Source organism: Heloderma suspectum, chromosome 3 (assembly GCF_057233095.1).
Source record: "Heloderma suspectum isolate Gila_16-S chromosome 3, 16-S_ref, whole genome shotgun sequence".
NCBI lineage: Eukaryota > Metazoa > Chordata > Lepidosauria > Squamata > Helodermatidae > Heloderma > Heloderma suspectum.
The window spans coordinates 180,263,815-180,284,573 of NC_139460.1; the positions used below are offsets into that span (position 1 = coordinate 180,263,815).

General features: G+C 45.2%; 1 protein-coding gene across 1 annotated transcript in view; it reads left to right on the top strand.

The window, feature by feature from the left end:
* The window catches only part of WDFY4 (WDFY family member 4), a 415,677-nt gene extending 413,104 nt beyond the window's left edge, over positions 1–2,573 (top strand). The window contains exon 63 of the mRNA XM_084845114.1: positions 2,433–2,573. The gene's annotated coding sequence lies outside the window, so the exon portion shown is untranslated. The remainder of the gene's footprint in view (positions 1–2,432) is intronic.
* The last annotated feature ends 18,186 nt before the right edge of the window (positions 2,574–20,759 follow it).

The window sequence follows — 20,759 nt, forward strand, 5'->3', positions numbered from 1 at the left end:
TTGAGTGACAGCTCAGTATCCTTTTGCCCATCAAAGAACATACGACAGAATATTGTAACCCTTGCATTGCTGCTGCAGTATTCAAGCTTCTTTATTAACAAACAGTGAAAATAAGGAATTTGGGGATTTTTAAAGAAAAAAATTAAGCAATTGCTCATAAAAGTACCGCTGCTGCTCTGCATGGACAAGCCCTAGTCTGTTCAGTGGGCTTGCATATGATCGTGCCCTCTGGAACAGTGCTCTACCTAAACCATTATAAATACAAGAAGTTCAGTTGTGTATAGATGTTTTCACTACTACTATGAAACTTTCTAAACTGAATAAAAGTGTTAATGAAAATCAAAAATACTTGCTGACAAGAATTTGCTTAAATGAGGAAGAAAGAGAGATAGAAGTAATAGGAAAGATTCAGATAATTATAAAATTTAAGATAGGTCTCAAAACAAAATAAAAAATAGGAGGGGATGGTGTCCTCTTGTGTGCGATTCAGCTCTCGTATCTCAGGCCTGTCTGCTGCTCTTTATGGGGCTCTACGCAGCCTCTAGCCTCAAAGCTGCTAGAGGAATACTGTGTTTGGAGCTACAGTTGCCTCGTCCACTGCCTTCTGTAGTTACTGCTTTTCATTCATTCTCCCTGAATGAATGCAGTCTCTTTCCTCTCCCAAATCTTTCACTCGCCCTCAAAATTGCCTCACAGACGTTCAGAATATCCCATGACAACTCCTCAGAGCCAAACACAGGTGTGCTCCAGGCATCCTGCAGGGGCTATGCCTTTGCATACTTACATAAAGTGAACATGTGTTTATCAATTTACACAACTATATGTGTGTTCATTAAACCCAGGCACAGCTATACCCATGATCTGTACCCTGGATTAAGTAGGATTCTGGCACCTCTGTACAATCAGATATAAATGCATGTAGTCATAGTCAAATGCATGAGAGCCAGTGTAGTGTAGTGGTGAGAGTGACGGACTGGGAGCCGGGAGATCCGGGTTCTAGTCCCCACTTGGCCATGGAAGCTCACTGGGTGACTTTGGGCCAGTCACAGACTCTCAGCCCAACCTACCTCACAGGGTTGTTGTTGTGAGGATACAATGGTGAGGAGGAGGATAATGTAAGCCGCCTTGAGTTCCTTGCGAGAGGGAGAAAGGCGGGGTATAAATGCAATAAATAAATAAATAATAAATGTAGTCATTAGCCCTCTTCAAGCATTCACCAAAGCCTTATCCAGATGTTCTGATCCAGTTTACATAAAATGCTCAAGAAGGGGGATTGTGCTGGGGGGTGTGTCTCTATGAGCGATTTACTCCAAGCTGGCTGCATTTGGAGGTCATTAGGGATACATGGTGACATGGCCATCTAGCAGCCACCCCGGAGCTTATCAGGGAAAAAAACGGATTTCCTGAGACTGCTTAAAGTTCGATTATTTTCCTTAAGTCAGGTTCTCCCTGGTATAGTTGTTGTGTGTCCCAACCCCCTCATTTACCTCGGGTATGCTAGACCTGCCCAGGGGAGTGCCTTTCACCATGACCGCAGGACAGGAAATACCAGTCAAGGGGTGTTTCCTGTCCCTGCGTTTTCCAGCACAAACCAATTAGTGTCTACTCAGAAGTATCTCCCATTGTGGTAGATGAGTCTTGTCCCCTGAATGCACACATGGGGACATATGCGCTGGTCCTACCCCCTCCATCCTGCACTCCCTGCTGGTCCTGCCCCCTCCATCCTGCACTCCCTGCATAGCTAGGGAAAGTCTGAAGAGGAAATGTAACTGCATTGGACTGAACATGGTTACACAAGGTGTGTACCATCAGGGTACCTCATTCCATGAGGACTGCAACCATATTCAAATGAACACAGCTACATTTCCTCTTCAGACCTTCCCCATCAATACAGGGAGGTCGAGGTGGAGGGATCGGTGGGGACAGCACGTGTGTCCCTGACTGCCCTCCATGATTACACTTGGTGAACACCTGAACACAAGACCAAAGTGATATGTGAACACCCCTCCTCACAGTTTTGGCTCAGAAATTCATGATAACCCTGGACCTTTCTCAAATGTACCTGACCACATACATTGTGCAGGGTATATGCTAACTTGGTGTTTTGTTTGGACAGGAGAATGGTGACGTGTGGTTGGGGGAACATAATTTAGTTCTTCTATCAGGGACAGTGCCTTTCCTGGGTTGTTTTGGTCTTTCAACAGGACTTGACTTCTGCAGGGGTAGGGCACCTATTAGAACGATCCACTCCCAGACACTTATGGATCCAGATTGATTCTGATGGCTCCATGAGTTTTGCCTACTATATCTGGAGGTCCTGTCAAAGCCCTGGTCAATCTATAGAATGGAGAGATGGCCCAGGCAATTGACACAATTGCTTCTAGATACTCTGTTCTAGGTAGCAAAACTAACCCAAACTCTGTGTTTATTAGGCATCCAGGTGCAGTGAAACAGCAGCTTCAGCAAGTGGAAGAAAACTTGACATGAATCTGATCGGATAGATGGTGAAGTTCATATCAGAGCCTGCAATAAGGCACTGATCGCAGCAAATAAACCTTATCTCTACCACTGTTGTTGCTGTCAGTCATTGCTGTTCATAGTGGTCCAGGGCCTTCCTCGGCCCTTAGGAATTAGTGGAGCCCTCAGTGGCACACTGTGATAATTAATTTTGCAAGGCACTTTGTAGATAAAGTTGCATGTATACCTTCCAGCTTGAATTGTTAAAGGTGCAACAGAATACCCCTTTAGTTAAGGCAAGCTGAAAAACCAAAACCAAAAACTTGTGCCATTATAGGTCTAAAATTCTATTGCTTATCAAAATGCTTAAGCCAATAAGTTGAGCAAATAACTTGAAACCTGCCATCCATGATCTACCTGGCATAGTTTACAATTGTGTAAGATTTCAAACCAATCTGATAAAAATTGCCACAGGTACAGCAAGTTAAATGTGCTGAAAATTTGACAGATTTACCCTTTTTACTCCAATTTGTGGGATAGCATATCTTGAATTGTTAAAGGCTTGTCAAGGGAGGCATGCTTTTCACTGGTTTGGTGACCTTCTGACCAGTGGTTCAAACATTTTCAAAGTTTTTCTGCCTCATGAATGTCTATGGCAGCAACTATGGGCAAAATTATGCTGTGCATGGCCAGTTTCGTTCTGAAGCTAGAATGCTGCTGTTTTCAAAGGGTTGTGTTGCAGAGGAAATCTACTAACGCCTATTCCTTTAGTTACGGAATGTGACCTTGGAGGTCAGACTACAAGGGCTTCTTCACATGGAGCTTTTATCCTGCTGTTGAGATTGCTCACTCACAGAAGTTTGCGGGCCCTTTAGATGATGTCAGGAGCCACCGGGGTGTCTCCTGAACTAAATTACCTTTATTCCATTTTTTTAAAAGATCGGAGATAATGAAATGTCAACTTGTGTTCTGCTTGAGTTCCCTCCGTGAAAAAGAAAAGCTGCAAGAAGAGGAGCTAAATCACTGAACATATAGAAGACTCAGATGGGGCGGGGGGGGAGCACCTGTAAAGTGAGTCCGTTGTGATCCTGCATTCAAAACAGAAGCAGAAAGCCCCCTTTTTAAATGCAGGATTTTAGACTGATGTAGAGATGCTCCAAATTACCACACAGCTCGAGATCCTAGCATGGGGTGGTAGGGGGGGCTTTAAGCCTTCCTCCCCTCCTCTCATTGTGATCCAGGCTGGATCAGGACATCCACACCTCCAATTAGCAGTGCCCCAAAGGCAGCCAGTTGTCATGTATATTGCAGGCATAGGGCAAAGTCCCCTACCTGCCACTCAAGGGTCCTGATCCATATTAAGTCCGATGTGCTTCTTTTTGAGTTCAAAAAGAGAGAGAAACTAGCTACATCTTTAAAGTAACATTTAATATGATCTTCAGGGAAATTTGGGGCAGGGGGATGGAACGCACAGGTGGGGCAAGCAGAAGGATGGGGCCTCACACTGGCAGAAAGAAAGCGTGAGGGCCCAGTCTTTGCTGCTGTTTCTGTGCGGTAGGAAAGGGGCATGCAAGGATTGTGTCTCACACCAGGGGTATATTCACGCCTTACATGGAACATGTGTTCACACGCCACAAAGCCAAGAAACTGGAAGTTAAAGCTGATGCCTTAACAGATGTGGACTAGATAAGAACTTGAGCCAAGCAAAGACTGAGCCAGGAACTCCCATTTGAAATGCCCCTGCAAGTCTTCCCAGGACTGCTAGCTTAACCCCTGCAGCAGCATGTGAGCTAAACACTGCTTGTGGTATTATTGTTATCTCCCTTCCCATTGTTTTCAGTTATACTCTAGTAAAACCAGCAGGGCTGTCATTCTGCTGGGGCTGGGAAAGGCAGCGGTCTTCTCCACTCCAGAATTTGGGTGGGCCCTTGCAGCCCTTATTCCCACAGAATACCAGGGAAGGTGCCAATGTTCTTTCAGTTCAGTAGACAGAACACCACACCCCTCCCAGAACATTATTATTTTTAAAAACATCATACCAGTAAAAACCATGGAAAGCTTCCTGGAATAAATCTGTTTTCAGGAGGCGCTGAAAACAACCCATTGTTGGTGCCTGCCTGACTTCCAGAGGCAGGGAGTTCCATAGGGTGGGAGCCACTGGGTGGACCCCAGTCAGGACATAGGTCGATGCGGAGCCACCAGGAGCATGCCCTTCGTTGGCCTCAGTGAATGGGCAGGTTGATAGAGGAGAAGGAGCTTTCTCAGGTGTCCTGGTCCCAAGTTGTTTAGGGCTTTATATACAACTACCAAAACTATACATTTGGCCTGGAAGTGAATAAGCAGCCAGTGCAGTTCCCTCAGCAAAAGAGTTCCATGCTGAAAAGGGGAAGCTCCTGATAACAGCTGAGCTGCTGTGTTCTGCAATAGCTCCAGCTTTCAGAGCAGCCTTAAGGGCAGCCCCACATAGTGCGCATTGCAGTAACCCAGTCTTGAGGTTACTAGCACCTAGACTGCTGTGGCCAAGCTAGCCTGGCCCAGAAGAGGCTGTAGCTGGTAAACCGGCTGAAGCTGGTAAAAGGCACTCCAAGCCACCATGGCCACCTGGGCCTCCAGCGACAGTGATGAATCTAGGATTCATCCTAGATTGTACCCCCAGACAATGGACCTGATCTTTGAGAGGGAGTGCAACCCTGTCCAGAACAGGCAATAAACCTATCTCCCGGACTCAGGAGCCACTCACCCACAGGACTTCCATCTCACCAGGATTCAGTTTCAGTTTAATGTACTTCATCCAGCCGACTACTGCATCTAGGCACTGATGCAGGACTTGCACAGCCTCACCTCATTCAGATGTCACAGGGAGACAGAGCTGTGTGTCATCAGCATACTGATGGCACGACTCCAAGTCCCCTAATGACCGCTCTCAGTGTCTTAATATAAATGTTAGACAACACTGGGGACAGGATGTTACCCTGCGGAACTCCATAGTTCAATTGCCAAGGGGCTGACCAATGGTCACCCAGTGTTACTGACTGAAATTGACCCCCCAGATAACACCAGAACCACTGCAACACAGTGCCTCCAATGCTCATCCCACGGAGTTCATCCAGGAGGATACCATGGTCGATGGTATCAAAAGCTGATGAGAGATTAAGCAGAATTAGCAGGGTTGGACTTCCCCTGTCCCTTTCTCCAGCTTAATCCAGTCAAGATTGGGGGTTTGGTTGGGGGTTCTGGTGATCTGAAGGCAAGTATTCAACCTGTTCTGGACAGGGCTATGCTCCCTTGAAGGGCTATGTTCACAGCTTGGGCTCTTCCTGGATCAAGTATTATCCTTGGATGCCCAGGTGAGGGTGGTGGCCAAACGCACCTTTTACCCACTTTGGCTGGTGTGCCAGTTGCAGCCTTTCCTAAAGAAAACAGATCTAGCCTCGGTCATTCCTCCCTCAGTTGCACCCAAATTAGAATACTGTAATGCCCTTTGCATGGAGGTGCCGTGGGAGATATTCTGGAAACTTGAATTAGTGCAAAATGCAGCCACCAGAATTTTAACTTGGACCTATATTGCATTACTCTAGCAAAGTGTGAGTTCTGAACTTCAAAGACTTCAATAGTCTGGGACCAGGATACCATAAGAACCACTTCCTTCCACATGAACCTGTCTGAGTTTTTAAGATCAACATCTGTAACCCTATTCTCTGTCCCACTGCTATCAGATGCTCAGTGGGTGAGTAGAAGAGACAGGGCCTTTTTCTGTAGTGGCACCCAGACTGTTAAATAAATCCTGGGAAAGATCTGCCTAGCTTCATCACAGGGCACTAAACACTCACCCATTCCAGCAAGCATATTGCAGTTGAGTAGGTTATGATTTGTTAGGTGTTGACCGTACAGGATTTGTTTTGTTTATTTTCATTTGTTAAAAACATTTATTTTGGGGTGTATGTGTAAAATCTTCTCTATTCACCTTGTAAGTGGCTTTGATTATCACTTGTAGAAAACTGGGATAAATAATTCTTATACATACATAGAGTAGACACATACATACATATATACATAGCTACAATAATAGCAAGTTTCCTAGTTTACATTGCACCCTACTCCTCCTTAGCATGAGAGGTGAAGTCCACATCATGATATCCTAAAGTGGTGGTATGAATATGTCTCTAGTCCTGCTTTAAAAGGAAGGTGGAAATGCTTCACAAAGAAAGCAAGGAAGCAAAACAGGAGAACAAAGCAAGAGCCAGAAATGCCCAACCTGTTCACCCTCAGTAGCATCTGCATTTCTCACACAAAGGAGCTTTCTTGTCCTTACATGGCATGTCCCCAGCCCAACACTTCCTAATCCCATTTACATTTCCAACCCATTGTTTTAAAATAGATGAAATGCCCATTTAAACCCTCCTCACATACCCCATTCCACGGAAGTCTCAACCCCACCCTATCCAAACCTGTTCTCAAGCTCTCAAACCATCCCATTCCCCCAACATCTTTCACCCTGGATATATAATGCCCCCTCTATTGTCTTCATAACCTCTTCCCCTCAGAAGACCTGATCTAGAGCTTCAGCTGAGTGTGAAAGAACCTTTAACATGGAGTCCTCTGTCAGTGGAACTATACTAGAAGTTTATATTTTGACTTGGAGCTGAAGGAAGCTTAAATTCCATTAACCTTACAATTATAAAATTGTGCTCTTTGCTTACATTAGCAAATGTGGAATAACAATAACAATAACACCTATTATTTTATAGTGCTTTTGAACATTCAAGATTCTTCACATGCATCATCTCAGTAAACTTTACAACAACCCTGAAAGAAAGGGGGGAATTTTTATATCCCGATATTGCAGATGGGACTTCTGAGGCTGTGCGAGAGAGGGTTGCCTGCGGCCATCGGATGAGTTCATGGCAGAGGCTGGATTCACAGCAGGGGCTTGCTAGTTCATAGATCCGTTTCTCAGTCCAAGTTTTGTATGTCTATACCAGCTCCTCTTTTCCTCCTCTGTGGTCTTTGGCTGATGGAGCTAAGCCCGCCCTCTCCAGAGGTTGCACAGTTCATTGGCTGCTCCCAGTTCTCTGCCTCTCCCCCTTCCTCCTTCTCTCAGACTGGGCTTTTATGGAACGCAGAAATGCCCACTGTTCCTTTCCTTTCTCTTTGACTATGGCTGGGTGCAGCAGCCAGTTGCAGTGACTTTCAATGACTACTGGACAAGCTGAATATTCACAGTACTTGTCCAATTATCATTGTCTGTGGAAACAGTCATGTGTTATATGCTCTTCTTCTTGCCTTTGTTGCAAGGATGACGTTATTAAAAGGTTGACATTAGGAATAAGGAATGTGTATGACTCATTCTTTAGATATCTGGGGAAACCAGTGGAGAACCACACTCATTACAAATAACACCATACTTAATTGCAGGGCTTCTGAGTCTTGTTTAAGAAGACACCTTAGCAAAGTAGGACGCTAGCTGATTGTAAATTAGAATAATGACAACCCCGAGGACAATGATACAGTTAATAAATAAATAAATAAATAGATAGATAGATAGATAGATAGACTTTTCTTGTAATGACCCCACAATGGCATCCAGGCCAAATGAGCCAGTTAGAGAGTTGCAGTAAAGCGTAATCAATTCCTACTTCCTGGGTTCTCTGGACAGGCAATCTGTTCACCCTCCCCCACTGTGCCCCCCAGCCCTGTACCTGCCCATCCTAATGTGATTTACTCCTGTTTGCTGATGGTGATAAAGTTTAATGTGGAAGAACAAACCATATTTAGTCAAAGGTGTATAAAGTCCAATCTCTTTTTAGATTGTAGGACACACAACATTAACATTAACAACGTGATGGGAAGAAGCTAATGGAGCTGCACTTGTTTCCATCTCAGCATCAGGCCACAGTTTACCAATGACAGCAGAAGGATGCATAGAAATGTCATGAATCAGCAACTTTACCAGGGGCTGAATTGCCCTAGAAGATGCCTGTCTTTAAAAAGGAAAAGTTAGCATACTTTTCTGTGTTCAAAGGTTCTGTGTTGGGGCAGTGTTTTACTTTTGGAAGTGTACCTCCTCAGGGTTATAGGCAGGGGAGGGATTTCCTCTCAGCCTGTATTTCCTACCCTAAACACTATTTTAAAAAAACCAAACCAAACCACCAATAGGTAGGGAAAAACGTTGATAAAAAGCACAGCTATGCAACAGACAGTTATCCTGAAATGTAGAAATGTTCTTAAACACACGTGCGCGCACAGTAGCTAAGTATATATACTTTTGAATGAAGCATGCATAATGAGTCCTGGCTCTGCTACTGAAAGTACTCACTCCACTGTCTTTGACAGTAGGAATACTGCCCTATCCTAGAACCTCTGAGAACAGATATTTATGGTATGCCTACATTTTCCTTTCTGTGGAGGTTGCTGGGGTGGGGCAGTCATTCACTTTGGGGATGAAGAAAAGCACTTCATCCTCCAATAGGTGGGAAAAGCAGAATCTTTTCCCTCCTACAGCTTCCCAGAGGCTGGCTCCATGAAGGAGAAAGCATTGATGCCTAGTCCAGGCAGCACCTTTCAACATCAGTTCTATGGAAGGACACAATATATAAGCTGCTGATGTGGCCACTCCCCTCAAAGAATGAGCATGAGCCCTATGCACTGAGCTTGAGGAGGAACACAAGTGATGAAGTGTCTCAGCCCCAGTGACAAAATGTCAAGGCGAGAAGAAGTGAAGTATACATGCAAGTTAAGCACCCATGTGAGTTTAGCAACAGGGCGAGGAGGCCAGGGCAGTTAACCCTTCCCTGCTAGGGATGTCAGAGAATTCCGCCATGGATCTCGGTGAGGTCAAAAGCCAGTGCATTCAGCCCCCCAAAATCCATGGCGGAACAAAGCCCCCCACAAAATGGGCCCGGAACAGAGCACCTACCTGCTGCCGTCTGCGCTGCACTGCGAATGGCGGCCACGTCTGCAGCCGCCATTCGCTTCTTCCATATAACCGTGATAGGCTACGTAAATACTTACGTAGCCTATCACGGCTAACACAGGGATGCCATTTGCATCCCTGCGGAAGCCGTGATAGCCTACGTAAGTATTTACATAGCCTGGCCGCCATTTGCGTTCCCTTTTTTTTTGCTGTGATAGCCTACATAAATATTTACGTAGGTTATTACAGCAAAAAAAAATAAAAGAACGCAAATGGTGTAGTGGCCGCCATTTGCGTTCCCTTTTTGTTGTTGTTGTTGCCGTAATAGGCTACGTAAATATTTACGTAACCTATCATGGCAAAAAAAAGGGAAATGCAAATGGCGGCCGCCGTAGCCACCACCATTTGCGTTTGCTGTTTGGGTTTTTTTTGCCGTGATAGGCTATGTAAATATTTACGTAGCCTATCACGGCAAAATACAGGGACACAAATGGCGGTGGCTATGGCAGCTGCCATTTGCGTCCCTGCAGGCTGCCCAGTGGCTGGATGTCCAGCTGCGGGCAGCCCCGGCCAGCGGCTCCGTGGAATGTCCACGGAGCGGAGCTGACCGGAGAGAATTTCGGGGGGAGGGACGGAGCGCCTCCCCCTCACTGCGAATGTCACCCTTCGAACAGGTAAGTGACTTTCGTACATCCCTATTCCCTGCCTTCTGCTAACAAATGAATTGATTTTCCAGGTAAATCATCCCAATAATGACAATAAAAGAAACAGCTCTGCAGGTACAAAGCCAGCAGGGGCTTGGGAGCTCTCCAGTTTATTGCACTGTTACATGTATGACTATCTGCCTGCTGGACAGCAGTTGTGGGTAATAGCCTATGGGTAATAGACTCCTGGCCCTTAGGGAACACGTTTGTTTTGTGGAAGCCAAGGTTAGTAACCTGAGAGAGGCAGAGAGGTTTCTGGAAAAGACCTTTGCGTACCTAATAGCAGCATCCCAATCCCTTGGTGACAGCTCCTCAGTAGTCATGGAGAATTGACATATTGGGGAAGAAGTACATCATGCTAGGAACAGGAAAATTATCCCATAGAAGGGACCCATTCCTTGGAGGATGAACAGATATCCTCTTGTGCCAAGGATATGCCTCTGGAGGTGGAGGGGGGGTGTTGTGGTATTGAGAGATCATTAGCTGAGTTTGTGATGGGAGTGTAACCTTGTGCAATGGTTGCAGATATCACATCATCTAGATAGCTTGATAGATAGTGCTGGGGTGGACTCAGTGGTCATGGTGAATGTTGGTACCAGTGATGTGGGGAAATGTAGTCTTGAGGTCCTGGAAGTCAAATTTGTTGGATATAGGAACAATTCCGCATGCTTCCAGACCCTGGAGGATGAAGTGTTGCATCAACAGCCCCTTGTCTTGTTCATCTCCCTTGTCATCCTGTAACTTGACTGGGTCCTTTCTCCTACTCCCTCCCCTTCCTCTTCCTTTTTGCCCCTGCAACAGGCAACATGTGCTCTCCCCCTGAGGGAACCAAGTAACCATATCTCATACCTTCACTTACACTCACACACCCAGTTTTAGGGGGTGCGTGTAGCTGAACAGTGTTAGCCTTCTTCAATGATGTGTATAAAAGCACGAATAAAGCAAGTTGCTTTGAACTTCTTTTAAACTCTAGCCTGCATTTATTTCCTCTAATACTGAATGCTGTGTTACTGTGCTTTCTTTGTATATAGCAAATCTGCTATAAGTCACACCAGATTATCCAGCATGGGTTATGGGTCCAGGAAGCAGTTGCTCTCCTTCTTCAAATAGCTAGAGTTTGAGGCTTGAGATTTTTTTTTAATTGGAACCATGGCTGAGACCAGCCGAATGACTCACCGACCTTGCAAGGTCATCATTGCCACAAGAACCAACTTCATGGAAAGAAGTAGAAGCAAGCAAATAGAAAAGAGCAGCACAAGAAAACCTAAGAGACACTACATAAAACAAAATGTGGACCCTTATGAAACTGCCGGTCGGCAAAAAGGCCATCGGCTGCAAGTGGGTTTTTAAAAGCCAAGCAGGGGGCTGAAGGAGAGATACAGTGATACAAGGCCAGGCTTGCTGCCAAAGGCTGTTCCCAAAAATATGATGAAGACTATGACGAGACTTTTGCACCAGTTGTGAAACACGCTACAGTAAGAGTGCTTTTAAGCCTAGGAGCTTCCAGAAGCACTCACGTAGAGCACCTTGATAAAAAGGCTGCATTTTTGCATGGAAAAATGGAAGAAGAGTTGTACACAGAACCACAAAAAGCAAGCATCTCATGTGCAAGCTGCAGAAGGGGGCCTATGGCTTAAAAGAGGCCGCGGGAGCATGGAATGAAAGATCAGACAAGGTACTGACCAGCCAAGGCTGCATAAAGCAGACCCTGCCTCTGCATGCTTTACAGAGACGGAAGATGGACATTTATGCTGACTCATGTTGATGCCCTGATTATGCGCCATGAAAATGAAAAGGACAGTGCAGAAATTCTGCTCCGTCCCAAAAAAGAGGTAAAAGTCAAACATCTAGGAGATGCCAGTTACTATTTAGGCATACAAATTGACAGGGAAGGAGACGGCAGTTACCTTCCTAGTCAAAAACAGATGATGCTAGCGTTGCTAGGGAGCCTACGACTAAAAGGTGCTAATCCAATGCCTGCACCAATGGAAACTGGTTTCCACGAGAAAAGGGAACCTACTGAGCCACCAGCAGAAAACAACGGCTATAGAGAGGCTATAGGTTAGCTTCTGTATGTAGCCACAACCACTAGGCCTGACATAGCCCCTGCAGTAGGCCTAGTATGCAGGAAAAGGAGCTCACCCAGCCCAAGAGACTGGGTGCCATCAAAAGGGTAGCAAGATCGCTGAAGGGGACTGCACACTTGAAACTAAGACTGCCAGCCACCAGTAGCCCCAAACCAGTCAGATACACGGATGCAGGTTGGGCTGAAGACATTTCACACTGCAAATGCTTTAATGGACATATATTTGTACGGGGGTGGAGCTGTGAGCTGGGCAAGCCACAAACAGGCCTCGGTTGCCCACTCATCTACTGAAGCTGAATATGTATCAGCTGCAGAAGTGTGCAGAGAGATCTTATGGCTTAAGCGACTACTTGAAGACTTGGGAGTTAATGGGCTCATGCCTGTACAGAGGACAACCAAAGTCGCATAAGTCTCTGTCAGAGCAAAACAGTGCACACATCAAACACACTGATGTTAAACATCATATAATATAAGATCTACAACAACAGGAGCTTGATGAGTTATGCTATTGCCCCATGGGAAACATGACTGCAGATATACTCACCAAGCCAAAGCTAGTTACCAGGATCTGCGAGAGAAACTACGTCTAGACTCTAGAGCATGCAGAATTAAGAAGGGGAATACTCGACGATAGGAACAACTTCCAGACACTAGGGGGCGATAGAGAATGTCCTGTAGCTTGATCTGCTCCTTTTTTCCTGCGCCCTGCCCTTGCTGTTCTTTCTTCTTCTTCTGCCTCGGCAACAAACACGAGCCACGCAGTCTTCCCAGGAAGTTAGGAAGTAACCATATCTCACGCGTTCACTTACTTACACTCACACACCCAGCTTGAAGGGGTGCTTTACATAGACTTCTTCAATGATGTATATAAAAGCACTAATAAAGTAAATTGACTTGAGCTTCTTCTAAACTGGCCCTAGCCTGTGTTTATTTCCTCTAATACTAAATGCTGTGTTTCCGGGCTTTCTTTGTATAAAACAACTCTGCTGTAATTTACATCAGACTATCCAATAAAATGTAGGTTGCTAGATAGGAGGTTGAAAGTTAGGACCTCCAAAGTAGCTTTCTCTTAAATGCTACTTTTCAACTATGCTGGCTGGGGAATGCTGGGAGTTGTAGGACTTCCTTCTATCTAAACATGCATAGGATTGCGACCTTAGTGATTTTTAAGCCACTTATTTCTCCCTCCATACAGTGGGTTTGAACTAATGGCTGTTGCTTATTCCAACACCCCTTCTCAACAGAGAGACAGTTAACCCACTAGACCCATTTTATTCAATAGCTTACAGTGGCATTCTAACAATACCTTGATCAGGAGAACATCTGCTATTATATCTTCTGTAGGGCAGTACTGCAGGGCCTAGTATACACAGAGGCATCTTCTGATGCTGATGCAGTTTAAAAATGCATTTTCTTGAATTCACATCTACTCCTCCAGTGGCTCACATAGCCAATTAACGCTAGACTTGATATAACTCTCACTTTTGTGAGGCAAACATGTAATCGTAAACTGTATTAATTTGGCTATGTAGGCGGAGTTTCAGGACATCAACAAGTTTCCTTCCTCCCCCCCACATTTTTTTTTACATCTGTTAATCTTTTGTGCAGGTGTGATGATGATGCAAAGGAATGGAAAAAAAGTCATCCCCCAAACAATGTGCTGACTTTCTCAGGAAGCCTCATTGAAGAGACTATGATTTACCTCTGAGCAGACATGCACGTATATCGGTCTGTTTTCAGCTAGTTGTTCCTTGAAGCAAAGAAATAAAAAGGGCAAAGGAGAGAATTGGGAAGGCTTGAAAAGATGTTCCAAATTTTTTGCAGGGGTGGGGGTGGGGAGCAGCATTTCATTCACGGGGCAGGGCAGAGGGGGGGGGAGAAATCAGCAGATATGTGTGTGTGTTATTCACAGAGTCACACCTCCGCGGTGCATTAGCAAACACTGTTAAACCAAAAAACCAAAAACCAATTTTGGTCAGCCAAGGGTGAAGCTGAAAGTAATGGGTAAACTCCTCTCCCTCTCGGGATAGCAACAAGATATCAACAAGTTTCCTTCCCTTTTTTATTACATTCATTATGCTTGATGCGAAGGAGTGGAGCTTTTTTTTTTTTAAAGTCATCCCAAAAGCAACATACTGACTTTCTCAGGAATAAGCCTCAATGAAGAGAATGTGATTTGCTTCTGAGCAGAGATGTATATCAGCTAGTTGTTCATTGAGTCATTGAGTTGTTCATTGAGGGCACTCGGCCCCCCGAAGATTCGGGGAGAAATTCTCCACCATCCCTGCTTGCATGAGAAAACACAAACGGCCATAACCTTTTCAGTTTTTATCCATCCATACATCAAATTTTGATAACTCCCAGCTGCCCTGGAGGTGACCCCCACATGCCAAATTTCAGACAGTTTGGCCCACTAGGTTTTGTGCAAGGCGCAGGTGAAATGTGCTGTTCTCAGAAACTCAAACCAAACTCAGAAAACAGAGAAGTTAGGTCTTGAAGCAGAGGAGGTCACCACTATCCCAAATCTCTGCAGTCAGATGACATCAGGCCCTCAGTTGTCTTGCCAGGTGGGCACATTGCATTGAACTGAGAGCAACGACAGTGGTCTTGTCTGACACAGGCAGCAAGACGCAGCAGCCCTGCCATGCGGGAACTGTAGTAGTTCTAGAGCTAATACATGCCAACTAGTACTTCTATAGGGAAGAGTGGCCTGGGAAGTGGCCCTGGACTTTGGGAATATAAAATACACTGATTTTCTAAATAAAGGATTTACGAAAGAAAGAAAGAAAGAAAGAAAGAAAGAAAGAAAGAAAGAAAGAAAGAAACCAAAGTGCAATGCCTTGCCCACTAGGGCATATCATGTAGTGGAGAGTGGCCTGGGGCTGCAAACCAGACAATACCAGGGCATATTCTCTAGGGAAGAGCAGCCTGTGGCCAGAAAGGCGGAAACAAACCAAGTCAAGCCCACCAAGAGGCCATATTCCTTAATAGGGGACAACCGTGAGGGGCGAATGGGGCTCTTCTGCCCTGAGGCAAACAGCAAGAACAAATGAAAGACAGATACAGAAAGAAAACTCCCCACATGCCAGAGGGTAGGGGGTCGGGAGTAGCAGTGCACCACTCATTGAGAGTTGAAACTAGAGAATGTGCACCACTCTCATACTGAGGACATCAGACACCTCTGACGTAACGTCCATCTTCCTGGAAAGAGAAATCCACCCATGACAGGAGGGCACATTGATTGGACAAGAGCAATGACAGTTGTCTTGATGGACTGAGGCAAGGGCGCTGGCACATGGCTGGTGGGGAGAGAGCGCAGCAGGGTGCAAATAAGCAATAGGCCCGTGGCGTCACATCCACGAAGCCCAGCTATTCCACCCCAGCATGGGGCACAGGGTGACCTGGTTGATCCTGCAACGCTTGTCCGAGAGGTAAGTCGTGTGTACATGGGCATTACAGTGAAACTGGGAAAGGCTTATTAAATCCATTACAGTTCCTTTGGGCGGAGTGGGCTGGTGGGCGGGCAGAGGAGGCAGAAGCAGGCAGAGGCTGGTGGAGGTAAGCAGAGGCTGGAAGAGAGATACCCATGGGCGCAGTCAGGTGCAAATAAGCAATAGCCCTGTGGCGTCAAAGCCACCGAGCCCAGCTATTCCACCCAGACATGGGGCACAGGGTACAGGGTGGGCGGGCAACCTGGTTGAACCTGCAAGGCTTGTCCAAGAGGTAAGCCATGCATACATATGGGTGTTACAGTGAAACTGGGAAAGGCTCATTAAATCCATTATGGTTCCTTTGGGCGGGGTGGGCAGGCAGGTGGGCCGAGGCTTATATAACATCATAGTAATGAAAATGTAATGTCCTGCCTGACTCAAAGAATGACAAAAACTAATCAAAATAAAGAGAAACAGCAGGGTGAGTGTGCCGCTCAGTTGCATGAGGGCTTGAGGGTGGAGTAGCCCAGGAGGGGCAGGTTCAACTTTGAGGAAGACCAGATGCTCCACTACATGGTGAATGGAATACCCACTCCTGACCCGGGGTCGGGGGCAGTGACAACGAATAACAACACAGGACTCTTTCAAGGCACGGTAACTGGAATGAATGAGTACACTTCCCCTGAAGGAACATCCATGGGAGGGCAATTCTGTGCCAGGGAGGCAGTGGGGGGAAACAATCCCAGACTCTATGACCAATACTGGGGAATGAATGACTACATGGGAGGGCTCCAGTAGCATTGTTGCATTTAATAACAAATTCTCATAGCTGCATCTTGGGAAACAGTACATATTTAATAAAGGGTCTAGAAAGAAAGAAAGAAAGAAAGAAAGAAAGAAAGAAAGAGAGAGAGAGAAGAAGAACAGACGCTGGTGGAGAACCTGTGGGTGCAGCATGGTGCACACACACATATATATATATATATATATATATATATATACACCCCCCCACACACACACACAGACAGCCTGTGGCATCAACACCTCCAAGCTCAGCAATTCCACCCAGACACAGGGCATGGGGAGGGTGGGAGGGCGATCTGGTTGAGCTTGGGAATACATATATATATATATATATGTATATATATATATATGTATATATATATATATATGTATGTGTGTCTGTGTGTGTGTGTGTGTGTGTGTGTGTATGTGTGTGTGTGTGTGTGTGTGTATATATATATATATATATATATATAACATATATATATATATATATATATATATATAAACATTTTGGGTTTTTTCTGCTCCTTTAGCATATATTATAGTTTCTGCAGTTAAAAACATCATACTTATTTCTTTATAAATATATCTGGGTGTGTTTTTTTTAGAAAGGAACTAGAAAAGAAAGAAAGGGGAAACTAAGAAGAAATTATTTGACTGTGAGAACAGAGGTTGGCGGAGACCCCATGGGTGAAGCAGGGTGCCAATATGGCTTATTGAAGTGGGCCATAGGAGACAAACAAACCGAGGAAGCCCACTAAAAGGCTTCAATAGAAATAAATAGTAAGAGTATAATGTAATGCCGAGATGGTGGCGGGTAACCTTGGATGCGAAAAGAGAGGATTGAGTGTAGGACCTCACTCCCTTGGTCTGAGAGCAGAAGGCTCTCTCAACAGGGCATACCAGAGAGCGGCCCGGGGTTGGAAACAGGACTACAGTGCCTAGTCCACCGGGGCAAATTAATTCTTGAAACAGGACAGTGCCTTGCCCACGAGGGCAAATTTATTCTTGAACAGGACAATGTCTAGCCCGTGAGGGCAAACGTATTCTTGAAAGCGGACAGTGCCTTGCCCACGAGGGCAAATTTATTCTTGAACAGGACAATGCAAATTTATTCTTGAAACAAGACAGTGCCTGGGCCACAAGGGCAATTTATTCTTGAAAGAGGACATGGCCTAGCTCACAAGGGCAAATTTATTTTTGAAAGCGGACAGTGCCTAGCCTGCAAGGGCCAATTATTCTTGAAAGAGGACAATGCCTAGCCCACCGGGGCATATGGAAGATTGGCCTGGGGCTGGGCAGGCAGCCGCAGAAACAAGCCAAATTCAAGCCCGTCAAGAGGGCACTTACATAGGGGAACACTGTGTAACTGGGGCTCTACCGCCCTGGGGCAAACAGCAAGCACAAACGAAAGACAGATATAGAAAGAAAACTCCCTACATGCCTGAGGGAAGAGGGAAGGGAGTAACAGTACATTATTCATAGGGACTTGAAACTGGAGAATGAGCCACTCTTGTGCAGCTGAAGTAAAACATCAAACTACTATTTTGAAGGGGAAAAAACCACCCCTGCAAGGCAGGCACCTTGAAACTGAAAATAACACAGACAGTTGGTTATCCTGGGACGATTTAACTGAGGCAGGAAGCACACACAGCTACCCTGCCAGGAGGGCACATCCACACAGCAGACCCATGCCATGTCTGCGGCGTTGGAGGAAAGGGCAGGGGGAATAAGAGGCAAGAGAAAGCAAAGAATAGAAAAACATCCTTTCTTTAATTTATGGTTTTTGAGTATCAAGCTGGAAAAGAAACAGACAGTTCACTTCAGAACAGGGGGCGGGGGGAGCCAAACAGTAAGGCAAGGCATAGGTAGGCTGCTATAGTAATATTTCTTTATTTTAGAATTTAGAATTTAGAAGGAAAAAACTAAATGGTTGAATAATAGTTAAAAAGGGCAGAAGGGGAGCGAAGGAACAAGCCAAGAAGTAAATGTTTGTTTTTAAAATTTAGAAAAGACAGAGTTGAATGGAGAACGAACAACTAGGAGGAAGGAATAAGAAGCTGCAGTGAGTGCAAAACTTAAAAAACAAACACAGCCCTCTGCTGAGTCCCAACTGACCACTTCGCACAATGAACAATGGAAGGGGGGAGTGAAAGAACGAGCCAAGAACAGAAGAAACTAACCAGTAAATTAAAAGAAAAAAATCTAGGAAAGACAGAACGGAGAAGGAAGGAATATAAGAAGAAGCTGCAATGAGTATACCCACACACCCCAGATCTAACCAAACAAACACAGCCCTCTCCCAACCAACCACCTCACGCAATAAACAAGCACAGCCTTTTGCCAAACTATACATACCCCCCTCTTCCACCACTGTCTCTGATTGGAGACTGCTGGCTTAGGTTCATCCTGAGAGTTCCCATTTGCCAAAGCACACTCCCTCCTCCTTCTCCACTTGCCTTCCTGCCTCTTCTCTCCTCCTCTCGCCTTCCCCCCTCCCTCCCTCCCTCCACCTCCTGCCTCTCTGTGTGATCTTTCAGAAGTTGATACATTTTGGAGACAGCCTGTCTGGGCTTCTCAGAAGGCATAAGAAGAGCTATGAATCTCCGAGGCAGATGAGGCACCTTGTGGAGGAGCCGCTTCACTTCAGGGTGCCTCAGTGCTGGTCTGATCCACTTGTTATTCGGGCTTCATACCAAAGCAGTTCACAGCCCTATTTTATAATGTATTTTTGTGGTCTGAAAAGCCCCATGGGAGGAATTACCTCATGGTGCCTTAAACTGGGCTTTAATTGAAGTGCAGGAAGCTGAGGAGGGTACAGGCAGCCAGAGAGGTGATTGTACAATGAAAAACAGGACACTTGCGCTCACTCCTCGGCCACCTCCTAAATAAGGTAAACTCAAGAAACCCAAACCCAACCCATGTTAATTCCCCCAAAATTTCTTCACCATTGAATTTCTTTCCAAAAGCAATTTCTCTTCTATCACATTGAATGAGAATGGCTGGAAAAAATGTGGGAGAAATTTTCAGCACAGCACTACTATAAACCCCCGTTCCTGTGAATTCCTTTAAAATGATACTTCACATCTATATGCTTGGTTATGCGGTTGATCCTCTGAGTTTATGTGAGTGCAATACATCCAATGGGTTTCCACTTTTTTTCCTGGGGAGTGAGGTTTGATTGGCATGCACTGACTTCCTTTCTTTCTCAGCTGCCTTTATTCAGTTATTGGCTCCCCCTTCTGGCAGGTAGGACGGATGTACAGGAGGTTTGCCTTTCCCCCCTGGATGACCATCTGCTTTCAACATTTACAGGTAAAGAAATTACGTTCTTACCTGAGTCTTCTTCAAATATCACACTGTTGCTGACAGCCATTTTGTCTGTGTGTGGATTCAAGATTGTATAACCTTTGGAACGCTCACTGTACCCAACAAGAATCCCCTCCAATGCTCTGTTTTGTAGTTTGCTGCATTTCTCTTCCAGGATATATACATATGCCTTGTAGCCAAACAGTGTAGTCCTGTCACATTCATTGGACTCTGCAGAGTACCCGTGCAGATATAACCATTTTCCATGTCACCATATCACTATCACCACATTCACCAGATACAACAATACTGTCCTCATAATGTTCTATAAGCCTGCATTTGATGTGTCTTCTATTGTGGATCACCACCTTCAGGAAACGAACCCATCAGTGATATGAGCTCTGCAACACTTTGCTGTTCTTCATCATTTGCTTCTAAGTAACTACATGACCTCAGAAATGCTGCATGCTGTTGTTCATCACTTGGGTGTTCCACATTCAGCTTTATGGCCAGATGTTAATTACTTGCGTACTGATGTGGGATGTCATTCCCATTGTGGAAATTTGTGCTACAGTTTTGATACAGCATGAAGGCTGGTATCTGAAAGATCAGATGTACTGGCCAGAAATGTCTGATATGGCTCCAACTCCGAATGACTTGTGAAAATGATGAAAATGAAAATGCGTAACAGGGTATTCAACACTGAGCTGTGGATGCAAACAAAATGACTGGTCTTGTTCAACTATTTTTAGTAACTGCCAAGTCAGTGGATGTATCAATGGTTGACAGTGGAATGTGACAACAGTAATTGTGATGAATAGGTTCACTGGAATTTCTTTGCTTGGAAGAAGTGTCATTATTTAATATAGTTGTATTGATTATTAGTTACTAGTGATTAGACCCAGCTTCACACGCTAGAATAGCCCTTAATTTGATACAGCAAGGCACTCAAGCAAACTTACATAGCTCACAGAGTTGGACACAATGGCCCATGTGAGTGAAGCCACACCCATTGGCACCCCTCGCATGGGCCCCTGCATTGGTGCACTCCTATAGTCCACTCCACTCTTCTG